Consider the following 14,985-nt stretch of genomic DNA (forward strand, 5'->3'; position numbering starts at 1 on the left):
TTTGGTGCATATATCATCTCAATGGCAACTGCTCCATCAGATGTCCTTGCTGTCGAACTCTTAAAGTATGAATGCCATGTGAAAAAACAATTATAAGAGTGGTACCCTTGTTTGAGAAACTTGCTGATCTTGAGGCAGCACCTACAGCTCTCACAAAGACTATTCTCTATTGACTGATACATGAACAGGATTGATAGGAAGCAAGAGGTCATGATTGGGTATTCAGATTCTGGTAAGGATGCTGGAGGATTCTCTGCTGCTTGGCAATTGTATAAAGCTCAAGAAGAGCTTATAAAAGTTGCTAAGGATCATGGAGTGAAGCTGACTATGTCTCCACCTTCAGACATAATTCATGGCTCACTCCGGGTAACAGTTCAAGGTAAGTCATTGAGCAGTCCTTTGGAGAGGAGCACCTTTGCTTCAGGACACTTCAACGTTTAATAGCTGCTACCCTTGAGCATGGGATGTAGGGGCACCGCTGAACCGTAACTTCCGGTTCCGTAGAACAAGGCCCCCTACTTGGGGGGGACCCAACTCCAAATCGCCCCTAATTTCCAAATCGCACCCCTAATTTCTCCTACGAGCGGACTTAGCGGAGAACCTAGGGCGACAGCAGAAATTTAGGGTTTTTCATTTGTCTTCGATTTTGGGGACTCAGTTCTTCAAATTCTTCTTCCTCTTCGAGCTCATCCCTCTTGATTCTGGTAAACCGCACCTCTTTAGCTTGTCTTTTGTGTTTGATTCCATCCGTCAAAACCCTAAAGTTTTAGATTCTTGGGTTTGATATTTTGGGTCTCCTCTTGATTCGATTTTGGGGATGTTTTCATGTTTTAGGGATGATTGTTCATTGTTTCTAACTTCTTATCCTTCTTTTCCTTTCTTGAATCCAACAGGAACCGAAGTCCCCTTGTGCATTCGAGAATTTTGAGTTTTCTCCTTGATCATCTCTTCATCTTCAGGTACAATTCGTCCATATAGCTTCAATTCCTTTCAAAATTAGTCTTTAAATCTTGGAATGCAGTGACTCAAGATCTCTATTTCTTTTCAAAGGTGTGATTCACTCTTCGTTGTTATTTTTTTCTTTCGGTAGTGAACTAGTGTTCTTCTTGAGTTCAACTATTCATATAATCATATGGCAATATGGGTTGTCCTAATCTCACATCATCTCAAATGATTCTCATTTTTTTCTCATTTTTTCAATTTAGTGAATTGAGTAAAAACCCATTGTTCCTTAGCCTTGTTTTGTATAAATGTTGTCACTGATAGAAATCTTATAGCATGATTAACAGAAATTAACACTCGTTTACATACTAAAACGAGATTGAATTAAATTGTGTACCTTTTTCCATTGTTGAATGCAATAAACACCGAATTACAGATAATTGTTCTTCCCTATCCACTCTACAACACAAGATTGAAATTGATGGATTATTATCACAGGACTTTATTCATTGATCATTCATTGATCATCCATTTGTGTGTGGATAAGTGACTCCCTTTATAGAACTCCCACCATCAAGGAGTTCATAACTACCCAATGTAGTTATGTCTTAAAACTACCAAAGTAGTTAAATTTAAAATTTAAATTTTAATTGATATCAATGTCATATAATAGAATATGAAGAGTTAATATTCTAACATTCTCCCACTATACTCAAATATTCTATTAATGTTCTAATGACATAACAATATTGTAACTATACTTTATGGCCAAACAATTTGTTGCAATTGAATAAGCAATATAATTAATTCTTGAGAAGCTTCATATATATATATTTATGTACATATAACTTTTGAGTCACACTTTATATGCTTAAATAGCAATGAACACATGACTTAAACATAATGTGTACACTTTATTCGTCATGAATATAAAACACTAACAACATCAAATATGTCTAGACATAAAACACAACTAACACTTAAACATTAACGAGCCCCATGTTGCTTACATGACCCTTAAATGTAATGACTGGAATAGCTTTAGTCAATGGGTTAGCAATCATGAACTCCGTTCTTGTGTGTTCAAACTTAACAATGTGATCACGAACTCGACCTTTAGCCTTAAGGAACTTGATGTCAATGTATTTCGATCGACTTCCGCTTTTATTGTTGTTAACAAATGCAACCGCAGAGGTATTGTCACAATAAATAAGCAATGGTTTTGAAATAAAATCAACCACTTTGAGCTCCGCAACAAAATCCCTCAACCATGATGCATGTGATGATGCCTCATAGCAACCTATAAATTCTGCTTCCATCGTCGAAGATGCAACTAAACTTTGTTTCATACTTTTCCAGGATATTGCACCTCCAGCAAGTAGAAAAAAATATCCTGAAGTAGATTTTCTTGTATCCTCACAACCAGCCCAATCAGAATTCGTATATCCAATCATTTCCAAATGATTTAAATAACTATATGTGAGCCTATAATCTTTAGTCCCTTTTAGGTATCTCATTATCCTCTTGGCAGCTTTCCAATTGGCTATTCCAGGATTATTTTGATACCTTCCCAACATTCCTACTGAAAAAGCAAGATCTGGTCTTGTGCAAATAGCCGCATACATGAGACTTCTAACTGCAGAAGCATATGGAATATTTTCTATTTCTTTTAGTTCTGAAACACTATTTGGACATTGATCCAAACTAAACTTGTTACCTTTGGAAATAGGTGTATATTTAGGTGCACAATTCTGCGTTCCAAATCTATCCAAAACTTTGTTAATGTAAGCCTTTTGAGATAATCTCAATTTTCTTATGGATCTATCTCTGTGAATCTCTATTCCAATGACATAAGAGGCTTCACCTAAATCCTTCACTTCAAAGTTTTGTGACAAGTAACTTTTAGTCTCATGTAATAGGTTATTATCATTACATGCAAGTAATATATCATCAACATATAGGACTAATATAACAAATTTACCTTCACTGATTTTAACATATATGCATTCATCCACAATATTCTCTATAAAATCAAATTGAAGAATTGTATTGTGGAATTTTATATGCCATTGACGTGAAGCTTGTTTAAGCCCATATATTTATTTATTTAGCTTGCAATATAACTGATCCTTTTGCCCAAAAGTAAATCCTTCGGGTTGTCTCATGTATACTTCTTCCTCAAGATCACCATTTAGAAAAGCCGTCTTCACATCCATTTGATGTAACTCTAAATCCGTATGAGCTACTAATGCCATAACTATTCTTAAAGATTCCTTAGAAGAAACAGGAGAAAATGTTTCATGGAAATCAATGCCTTCCTTTTGGGTAAACCCTTTGGCTACAAGTCTGGCTTTATATCGTTCAACCTTACCAGATGAGTCTCGTTTTGTTTTGAATATCCATTTACAACCAACAACTGAGACTCCTTTTGGTAATTCAACGAGATCCCATACTTGATTCTTTTCCATAGACTCTAATTCTTCTTTCATGGCATCAAGCCATAAATTAGAATTTTCTCCATTAATGGCTTATGAAAATGAAGTAGGATCATTTTTAGGTCCTACATCAATGTAAGACTCTTGAAGATATACAACGTAGTCACTAGGTATTGTCGGTTTTCTGATTCTAGAGGATCTTCTTAGTTCAACTTGATTGTCCAAATTTTCTTGATTTTAGATAACCGGTACCTCATGAATTTCCTCAACATGAGGAAGTTCGTCATCTATTTCAATTTGAATTAATTGTTCAGTAACTTGATTTTGTGTGTCTTCTATAATAGGCACAATTCTCCTTCGAACAAATAATTCATTAACTTTAGATGATGAACTAGGATCCTTTATTTCCTTAATTCTCATTTTACTAGGAAACTCATCAAAAGTTGAATCCTCAAGAAGTTTAGCATTCCTAGCTTCTACAATCTGTGGTGTGTGCAATGGAAAATACAATCTATACCCTTTTGAGTTTAAAGCATACCCAACAAAGAAGCCACTTTCGGTTCTTAAATCAAGTTTCTTAATGTGAGGATTATGTATTCTCACTTCAACTCGACAACCCCATACGTGCATATAATTCAGACTAGGTTTCCATCCTGTCCAAATCTCAAAAATAGTTTTTGGAACTGCTTTTGATGGAACACGATTAAGTATATACACAGTAGTCTTTAGTGTTTCACTCCAAAAGGATGACGGTAGATTAGCATTACCAATCATGCTTCTAACCATATCCATTAGTATCTTATTCCTTCTTTCAGCCACACCATTTTGTTGTGGTATACCTGACATTGTGTATTGTGCTATAATACCTTCACTTTTAAGGAATTGGACAAATGGACCTTGTATTAGTCCTTTTTCGGTGTATCTCCCATAGTACTCTCCACCCCTATCTGATCTCACAATCTTTATTTTCTTATCTAATTGATTTTTTACCTCGACCTTATAAGTCTTAAAAGCATCTAATGCTTCAGACTTTTCATTTTGGAGGTATAAATACATATACCTAGAATGGTCATCAATAAATGAGATAAAGTATTTTTGACCATTTAGACAAGAAATTGGATATGATCCCCATATGTCTGTATGAATAATTTCTAGACATTATGTACTCCTTTTAGAATCCTTTTTAGTAATGTTAGTTTGCTTTTCCTTTATGCAATCCACACATGTACTAAAGTTAGTAAAGTTTAGATTTGGAAGAATCCCTTCATTTACTAACATTTTAATTCTATTCACTGAAATATGGCCTAATCTTTTATGCCATAATATAGAGGAGTTTTCCTTAATAATACTCCTTTTATTGCCAACATTATTGATATTTAAAGAAAGCAAATTATTTTCAAAGTTTATCTCTAAATCAATCTTGTAAAGATTTTCAGATAATATTCCAGTACCAATGCAAACTTCATCTTTATATAAAAGAAATCCATTAACATTAAAATTAATTTCATAACCACAAACACTTAGTTTTGATACAAACATCAAATTTCTAGAAAATGAAGGTACATAGAACACATTTTTCAAATCTATTACATAACCAGATTTTAAAATAAATCGATACGTTCCCACAGCCTTTACAAGTAACCGCATCCTATTTCCTGAATAGATGCCTGATTCACTTTCCGTAGATGTCCGTCGAGTTAGAAACCCATGCATAGTATTGGCAACATGAATTGATGAACCAGAATCAATCCACCAAGTATTACTAAGAGCATGAGTAAAATTAGATTCAATATAGACATATGATGTGATATTACCTTTCTTCGCGAGCCATTTCTTGTACTTCAGGCAATCTTTCTTAATGTGTCCTCTCTTTTTGCAAAAGAATCACTTTGGATCCTTGCCTTGAACTTCATTGGTTGTTTTCCTTTAACCTTTAACAGATCAGATCCATTCTTGCCTTTAAATGCATTTTTCTTATCATGAGTTGTTATATTAACACTTTCTATAACCTCATGTTTAAGTCTTTCTTCTTCTTGAACACACATGGTTAGGAGTTCATTAACGGACCAGTTCTCTTTGTGTGTATTGTACGAGATCTTGAAAGGTCCATACTCCACTGGAAGTGAAGAAAGTATAAAATGCACTAGAAATGATTCAGATATATCAATTTTTAGAGGTTTAAGTTGGGAAGCAATACCCCTTAATCGCATAATATGCATGCGCACACCCTTACTGTTCGCGGGAAAAATTGTTACTTTCATTGATTCCATTGCACACTCTTGTAATAGTTTATCGATTACAAAAATCCAGTCTTTTTATAAGATCCGGTTACAACGAGATCAAAAGAAAAAGAAAATTACAATTCTTTCCTTATTTGTCGAACAAATCACGAGCTCTTGTTTTGCGGTCACTCGCTTTAGTGGGTTCTTTGCCTGCGCCGGGGTTAATCCGTGGACCACCGCACGATCTAGATCCGGTCGGATCTACATGGTATAGCGGGTGTTATCTCACGAAGGAAATAACAGCCGAGGGGATTATTTCACCAAGGAAATAATAGCCCGTAGTTATCGAAATCGACCAAGCGAAATCGAGACTCTTCTCGGGATCAAAGGCCAAGCTTTGATCCGGAGGGAAACCGTGTAGATCTCTGATCTGATCTCTTTCGAACTCCTGCCTTATTTGGCATGGATGATCGCCAAGAACCAGATCTGGAAGTCTGTGTATTCTAAACTTTGAAATCTGAGGTTGAGCTCTCAATCCGGCAGAGTTTCGGCTCCAAAATTCCAACCTTTCACAAATGAACCATGCCCCTCTATTTATAGGCACTCAGAACTGTGCCCGGGCATAGATCTGGCCGGCCACCTAGAGGTGGCTCGGCCACCTAGAGGTGGCTCGGCCACCTAGCCACCTCTAGGTGGCTCGGCTTTTGAACCATGCCCCTCTATTTATAGGCACTCAGAACTGTGCCCGGGCACAGATCTGGCCGGCCACCTAGAGGTGGCTCGGCCACCTAGAGGTGGCTCGGTTTTGGCCGAGTCCTCCAGGTGTTGTGTCCGTTGTCCGGTTTTGCGCTTCGTCTGAGTTTTGTCGTTGATCTGGACTCTGATATGGCAGTCTGGATCCCGATATGGCAGTAAATCCGCTTCGGTGTTCGAGTTCGAATCCGTTCTACAGTTGGATGACTCGTTGACTCACCGAACCGTTAGCTTGATTCTGCACGTGAGTGGATGTATTCCATTGTTTGCGTGTGGTTCGTTAGCCTCGTCGCCTTGTTAATCCGCTTCGTTGCGTGTCACTTGGCTTCGGCGTTGTGGACTGACGCTCGTGTTTGGATATGTCGCCCGATGGTTTGTTGATTTGTCTAATCATCGTGCTGAGCTGTGTTCATGGACCTATAGGCATTTTTATACGCCTACAGATACCCCCTCCATAGTATTTCAGTCTTGTTCTTTTATAGAAGAGTCTGGAATACTTTGGATATGATTGTCCCAACCTTCAGTCGGTGTAACGGGACCTTGGAATGGCTTCTGTTCTTGATTCCTTCAATCCTTCAGGCTATTCGGTGCTTTGTCGAATGTCTGTAAGAATTCTGGTGCTGCATTTATTGTCTGACCGTTGTCGGAATTTTGGACTTGAAGTCGATTCCTGGTTTTCTGATCTTTAGCTCGTGTTTGCTGGTTCAACATAGAACTGAGCGTTGTTCGGCGAAGTGTTGTTGAGTTATCCTTAAGAATATTTTTAGAAAAATATTCTCCAGAAACTTCTCAACCAAAAATAGGAAATAGTTTATACTCGTATACCTTATTGGAGTATTAAGAAGCAGTTTATACTCGTATACTTTTCGGAGTATTGATTCTTTCGTTGCAACGCATTGATCGGTGTTGGCCTAGGATTACGCGTTGACCGACGTTGACCCTAGGGTTTCGAACATCGTACGTTAACTTTTTGATCGTAACGCGTTGATCGGCGTTGACCTAGGGTTACGCGTTGACCGATGTTGACCCTAAGGTTTCGAACGTCGTACGTTGACTTTTTGATCGCAACGCGTTGACTAGCGTTGACCTAGGGTTACGCGTTTGACCGGCGTTGACCTTAGGGTTTTGAACGTCGTACGCTGACTGGCGTTGACCTAGGGTTACGCATTGACCGGCGTTGACCCTAGGGTTTAAAATGTCGTTGGATGCTCAAGTCACGAGATCAACTAATGAAGCTGATGCGTCAGTGACTCTTGCATTTATAGGATTTTTGGCAAACCCCCATCCATTAACGGGTTTGATGAGCCTTTACCGACTACCATTTGAGTCGGGCTAGCATGCGGATTATTAAATCCGTTCCGCATGTGACGTTGTGCTAAGAGAGTTAACGCTATTAGTGCTACGATACTGAATACGTAGACTTCGTTTTTCTCACGGGAATAGACTACCCGGCGACGCGTGTTAGGCACTGACTTTAGGATTCTTGGCTAACCCCCAGCCTTCAACGGATTTGATTAGCCTTTACCGACTACCGTTTGAGTCGGGCTAGCATGCGGATTGTCTAAATCTGTTCCGCATGTAACGTTGTGCTAAGAGAGTGAATTCTCCGAGACTTCGTGCTATGATGTCGAATACATAGGCTTCGCCATTGTTACGGGAATAGGCTACCCGGCAATGTGTATTAGACGCTGACTTATCCCTACTTAGGTTTCATGGTAAAATACCCCAGAATCGAACTCTGGTGTCTTTTTCTACGGAAAAAGACTAAACCGGCGACGCGTGTTAGGCGTCGGCATATCCTTTCTTAGGATTCAGGATGAAATTCCCCATGCGTGTAAGGCATGGATTTTGGTGTTATTAATAACGACCTGCCACAATGTTGAATATGTGGACAGGTGTTCTTTTTAATGGTTAAGAACTAACCGGCAGCGCGGGTCAAGCGCAGACTTATCCCTGCTTAGATTTCAGGATAAGATACCCCAGAATCGAACTCTGGTGTCTTTTTCTACGGAAAAAGACTAAACCGACAGCGCGTGTTAGGCGCAGACTTATCCCTGCTTAGGATTCGGGATAAACTTCCTAGGATGAATCCTAGATTGACAAATTCTTGGAAAAGGTTGTGCGGGAAAGGCAGAATTTTATATTCTATTTCCCGGTCTTCTTTTAGGGTGAAGGCGAACCCGAAAACAAGGAAGGAAGAATTTTATATTCTATTCCCTGATCCTGGAAAGGAAGAATTTTATATTCTATTTCCAGCGAAGAAGAAACTAGAAGGGGGGTGTCCACTCCGAGAATCTGGAAGATCTAGATAAACTTACCTTTTATAGGATTGGTTATCTGATCGAAAGATGAATTCTTCGTTTATCGAAGCGAAATTTCAACTTTGATTATAACTATAAAAAAGTTTAACCAAAGAGAAAGGAGGGGAGTTCTTTCGTTTATCGAAAGGGGACTCCGAACTGAAAATGGACTTCTTGTTCATGGACGGAATCAAGAGGGCCGGATAAACATTTTTGTGGATTCACCGCCAGTTGGACTTGATCAGTGAAAGATTTTGGTGGTAAAGATGTTTTTGGGTTATCCTCTAGAATATTGAGTGTAATATTCTTCGAGGAACTTCCCGGTAAATGGGTTATCCTGAATGTACTAGGGATAGTACTTTTTCAGGAACTTCCCATTTATTGGCATTAATTGCCTGGCGCCCTCTAGGGAAATCAGACGGTAAGCGCCGTTTGAATAGACTGTGTCTATTACAAACGGTCCTTCCCACTTAGGTTCAAATTTACCTTTCATCTTGGAGGTGAGGATTATTGGTCGACGAGCAGCGAGGACCAAATCTCCTTCCTTGAAGCTTCTTCGGCGGACTCTTTTGTCAAAAGCCCTGGACATCCTAGCCTGGTAGAACTCGATGTGTTGTTGAGCTTCCAAGCGCTTTTCATCCAGCCTCTCGAGTTCGGAGTGTCGCCATTCTCATTTGGCTTATCCCAGCGTTATGACGCCGGCTTCAACCAATGTTTGGATGCTATTCTTGAGAGCGAAGCAATCCTTGGTGGGATGAAGGACCCTCTTGTGGTACGCATAGTACTTCGGATCCGTAGTATTGTCAGCTTCCTCCTGATTTGCGATAGGTGGTAGCTTGATCTTGTTGTTTTCAACGAGGGATTCAAAGATGGCTGGAACGTCTTCGTCCTTGAAGGAATACTCTTTTTTGAGTCTCGGATCCGAAGTCTTTTGCTGCCTTCGGGATTGCTGTTGTGACGTTTGATTAGCAACACCAGTAGTTGTAGGTGCTTTGCCCTTACCACGAGAGGCGAAGTTTGAATTCAGAGGATTAGCCGTCGGTAGGTTCCTCTTGGCTTTCTTCCTTCGGAGGAAGTGTTCGGCTTGTTCACCGCGCACCTTTAAGTCTTTCCAAGTGTTAGATGGTGTCGTTCCTATTGCCTCCAACACGTCCAATGCGAGGTTGTTGTGGCAAGTCTGGAGAATAAACTCCTCAGTGATCAGGTCCTGACAGTTCATCGCCTTGTTCCGGAACCTTTTGACGAAGGTGTCGACCAATTCCCCATCCTTTTGTTTCTCATCGAGCAACGTTCTGATGGATATCTCAGTGTCGTCATCGAAGAAATTAGCGAGGAATTTTGTCTCCATGTCGTCCCAGCTATTCACGCTTCCTGGCTTGAGGCGACAATACCAATCGAAGGCGGCTCCACGAAGAGTGCCAACGAAGGACCGTACCATCAGAGGCTCATTACCAGAGATAACACCCAGGTGCGATTTGAAGTAAATCAAATGCTGAGTGGGTGAACCCTTCCCATCAAATGGCGTGAAGTTAATTAGACTAAACTTTGCCGGATATGGGATTGATTCCCACTCTCGTGGGTATGGACAAGGAATGCCCGTCTTCTTCATCTCTTGAGCGGAAATCAACGTATTGATTTTGCTCTCGAGATTCTTAATCTTCAGGTTTTCACCTGAGTCTTCGTCAGCATTCTCGTTACCACCCCCTGCATTGATGGGAGGATTATTGGCATTATGAGTCTCATTTGCATTTGTGTCCTCATTTTCCAGATTAACCTGGTTACGACGATTTGGTTCGCCTTGCTGGTTTATCAGTGCTTGGATCTGTTGGTCATGCATTTCTCTCATATTCTGCATGGCCATCTGTATTTCGAGCTTGAAGCTCTCTTGTTGTTTAGCCATGGCTTCTTCGAGCATCTTGGCCACTTGTTTCGCGCTTATCATAAATGACTCGCGGGGTTGTCCCTCGCTGGATACCGTGTTATCCGATGCAATCGCAGAGCAGACATCCGATTCTTCATCTTCTGATGGTAATCTTGTCTGAATCCTACCATAAGTTCCTCGTATGATGGCTCCAGACTGCAGACGGGTTACACGCCGGGGTGCTTCCAGAATCGACTCGGGATTATCCTGTGTCGATGTCCTTTTGCTAGTCATATTCGTGGTGACCCTCGGAAACTCTCCATCCTCAACTACAATTCTTCTTTGTCGGAAACGCCTAGTCCTTGGTTTTGGCGTTTCGGTACTAAGCCTTTCGAAGACCGAAACTCTTTCGGGGACCGTCTTGATGCAGTTGCACTCAGACAATACTGCCCGAATGAGTTTGGAACAGGGGCACTGAGTTTCTAGGCTTTGTTCGTACCCCCAGCACGATAGTACAGCTCGTCCGTTTGAAAGTCAGAGCAACCTATCGTGTGTTGGCACGATTTCTCAGGTATAACGTTATCGTCATCAGACGACAATGTTTTCTTCTGAGGGCGAACTGCCTTCTTTGGGCTTTCAAGAGTCACGCGCCTCGAGACATGCCTTTTTGGGCGTGAATTCTCAGCGGGCTCCTGGACTTCAATGCACAAATTGGCGCGCGCAGCTGCCTTGAACTCGTTGTCATGTTGGAGGTGACGGCGACCCCCAGCATGTTGAGTCGTTCGGGGCTTCTTGATCGGGTCCAAACGTTCTTGAACTGGTGCCTTGCATCGTTCATCGGGAAGTGGGCCGAGGCGCTCCAAAACGGACTTCCTTCTTCGGGATGATTCCGCGGGATCTCCCGTAGTAGCTATTGGAATTGCCGGCGATTTCGGTTGGTTCGCCGGAGGCTGGATTTGCGTTGAAGGCTGCAATGATTGTGCCTTAGCCTGAATCGCCGCTTCAGACTTCGGCCTCCATACTTGGCGGGTTGGTGGTGGCTTCTTGGCCACTTCCTTCTGCAGTCTTCTACGGGCCTCTTGGACTTGAGCCCGTGCCTACGCTGACAGTGCGCAGCGCTTGCGAATGCGCTCCTCAAGTGTCGAACGGTTCCGTTTGACACGGACCCATTCGTTCGTTGGCGGCTTGGGGGAGGCGCCATTCATCGGTCGTTGAGGCTGTTTGCCTCTCCTGCTCTTCAGATCCGCGTTGTAGCAGATTCCGTCGGTGGACTCCATCGCTTTGGCGAATTCTTTGGCCAAGCGTTGGCGTCGCCTTTGGCGAGCTCTCTTTGAGATAGTCATCGCTCCTTTGGTGACGGAGGAATTAGCTGGAACCAGCTTGATCTGGTTGGAGGTTGGTGGAGCCTCACCCGACGCAACGCGGCTGCGACGCAACGATCTCGGCAGCGAGATCGGTGGCTCCCACTATGGTCGCCAGATTGTTCGCGAGAAAAATTGTTGCTTTCATTGATTCCATTGCACACTCTTTTAATAGTTTATCGATTACAAAAATCCGGTCTTTTTATAACATCCGGTTACAATGAGATCAAAAGAAAAAGAAAATTACAATTCTTTCCTTATTTGTCGAACAAATCATGAGCTCCTGTTTTGTGGTCACTCACTTTAGTGGGTTCTTTGCCTGCGCCGGGGTTAATCCGTGGACCACCGCGTGATCTAGATCCGGTCGGATCTACACGGTATAGCAGGTGTTATCTCACGAAGGAAATAACAGCCGAGGGGATTATTTCACCAAGGAAATAATAGCCCGTAGTTATTGAAATCGACCAAGCGAAATCGAGACTCTTCTCGGGATCAAATGCCAAGCTTTGATCCGGAGGGAAACCGTGTAGATCTCAGATCTGATCTCTTTCGAACTCCTGCCTTATTTGGTGTAGATGATCGCCAAGAACCAGATCTAGAAGTCCGTGTATTCTAAGCTTTGAAATCTGAGGTTGAGCTCTCAATCCGGCAGAGTTTCGGCTCCAAAATTCTAACCTTTCACAAATGAACCATGCCCCTCTATTTATAGGCACTCAGAACTGTGCCCGGGCACAGATCTGGCCGGCCACCTGGCTTGGCCATGGCCGAGCCACCCCTTGGTGGCTCGGCTTTGGCCGAGCCACCTGGGTGGTTCGACTTCGGCCGAGTCGCCCGGGTGTGGCGCCGTTGTGTCCGTTGTCCGGTTCTGCGGTTTATCTGAGCTTCGTCGCTGATCTGGACTCTGATATGGCAGTCTGGATCCCGATATGGCAGTAAATCCGCTTCGGTGTTCGAGTTCGAATCCGTTCTACAGTTGGATGACTCGTTGACTCACCGAACCGTTAGCTTGATTCTGCACGCGAGTGGATGTATTCCATTGTTTGCGTGCGGTTCGTTAGCCTCGTCGCCTCGTTAATCTGCTTCGTTGCGTGTCACTTGGCTTCGGCGTTGTGGACTGACGCTCGTGTTTGGATATGTCGCCCGATGGTTTGTTGATTTGTCGAATCATCGTGCCGAGCTGTGTTCAGGGACCTATAGGCATTTTTATACGCCTACACTTACAAGCATCATATTTCACATTTGTGAGTTTCTGAATCAAGGTTTTAGCCATAGCCTTGTCACAAACAATAAATTGCTCCTTGATTGCTTTCAAGAAATCCTTTATCTTATCAAATTCAGGAATTGATCCCCAAATACTTTGACTAATATGTGATTTCATAAGCATCATACTGAGATGATTTGCTCGCTCCCATTTTTCAAATTCAGCCTTCTTACTTGGTTCCATAGTCTTTGTGGGAGTAGGAGGACATTCTTTATGGAGAGCCAAGTCTAGATCTAAGCAGCCTAATTTTAGAAGGATCTTGTCCTTCCAATCAGTAAAATTGTCACCGCTTAGAATCGGGACTTCATTAACTACTGAAACAGGAACAACTGCATTAAAATGAAACAAAACCAATACTACGAAAATTAAACTTTATTCAAGTAATGACTTTTAACCTTCTTGTGGGTAGAGGTTCTTAAATGCACAGATTCATTACTTAATTACTTAGACTTTAATTAAGAACAACAAAGTTTGATAATAAATAAAGAAAAATTTCCATGCCTGTGGGTATAAGAAATTTTCCCATTATAAACAAATATGCTTTCTTAACCCAATAAATTTACATAGATCATTACTTCCTTGTAGGGTATAGTAGAGATTTATATAAATGCAATTGCAAATCTGGATTGAATTGACATATTTAATAATGAGATATAACATATATATTTTTTTATGACTTGTAGATGATGTGGCCATTCTACAAGTTTAAAAAATTAATCCCATTAAAACATGCATTAAAAAATTCAATCCAAAAGAAGTCATTATAATACAACTCTTGTAAATTCCGAATTACAATTTAAGAGAGTGAAAAAGAAAAAATTCGGATTTTTTTTAATCAAGCCCAAGGCACCTATCAAGATTTATTAATATGGGGGGGATTTGATCCTTAGACCTTGGACATCTCACTCAAAAGTTTTCCTACTAGGCTACTCAATGTACTTGGTAAAGGATGATTCTGAATTTCATAAAACCTTTAATAGTACAAAAAACAAATTGTACCAAAAAATCGATAGAACAACAAAATGCATCATAAATTCAGTAGAAATGCTCTGATACCAATTGATAGAAATCTTATAGCATGATTAACAGAAATTAACACTCATTTACATACTAAAACGAGATTGAATTAAATTGTGTACCTTCTTCCATTGTTGAATGCAATAAACACCAAATTACCAATAATTGTTCTTCCTTGTCCACTCCACAATACAAGACTGAAATTGATGGATTATTATCACAGGACTTTATTCATTGATCATTCATTGATCATCCATTTGTGTGTGGACAAGTGACTCTCTTTATAGAACTCCCACCATCAAGGAGTTCATAACTATCCAATGTAGTTATGTCTTAAAACTACCAAAGTAGTTAAATTTAAAATTCAAATTTAAATTGATATCAGTGTCACATAATAGAATATGAAGACTCAATATTCTAACAGTCTCTTGTACATGACTGTGAAGTTATTTGGGTAGCATGATGATCATGTGGTTTTTTCCAATTCAAAGAAACCTAAGGAGTTTTTTACTTCTTTATCTTGAAATCCATATGGGCAGCAAGCAAGATTCTTGATCAATTTGAAGAATTTTAAGAAAGATACCCAAATGTTGTCTTCTTTGGTCTCACTGAACTAGAGATTTCAGTTTATACAAGGCTAGATCTTGCCAAATATTTGAGGTATTTCAACAATTATGGTCTATGATATCATTTGACTTTTGCAACACACACGTTAAATAATAATGGCATAGTGGGCTTTTTCTTTTTTGATGCATGACAAATTTCTTTACATGAAAGTTAAAGGATAATCATTCTGGAACATTATGTTGCTTTCAATTGATTAATCTATTTTT

At 40.6% G+C, this 14,985-nt stretch overlaps 1 pseudogene; it reads left to right on the forward strand.

The window, feature by feature from the left end:
* The window catches only part of LOC109846074, a 36,886-nt pseudogene that overhangs the window by 14,431 nt on the left and 7,470 nt on the right, over positions 1–14,985 (forward strand).

This window comes from Asparagus officinalis, chromosome 6 (genome assembly GCF_001876935.1).
Source record: "Asparagus officinalis chromosome 6, Aspof.V1, whole genome shotgun sequence".
Lineage (NCBI taxonomy): Eukaryota > Viridiplantae > Streptophyta > Magnoliopsida > Asparagales > Asparagaceae > Asparagus > Asparagus officinalis.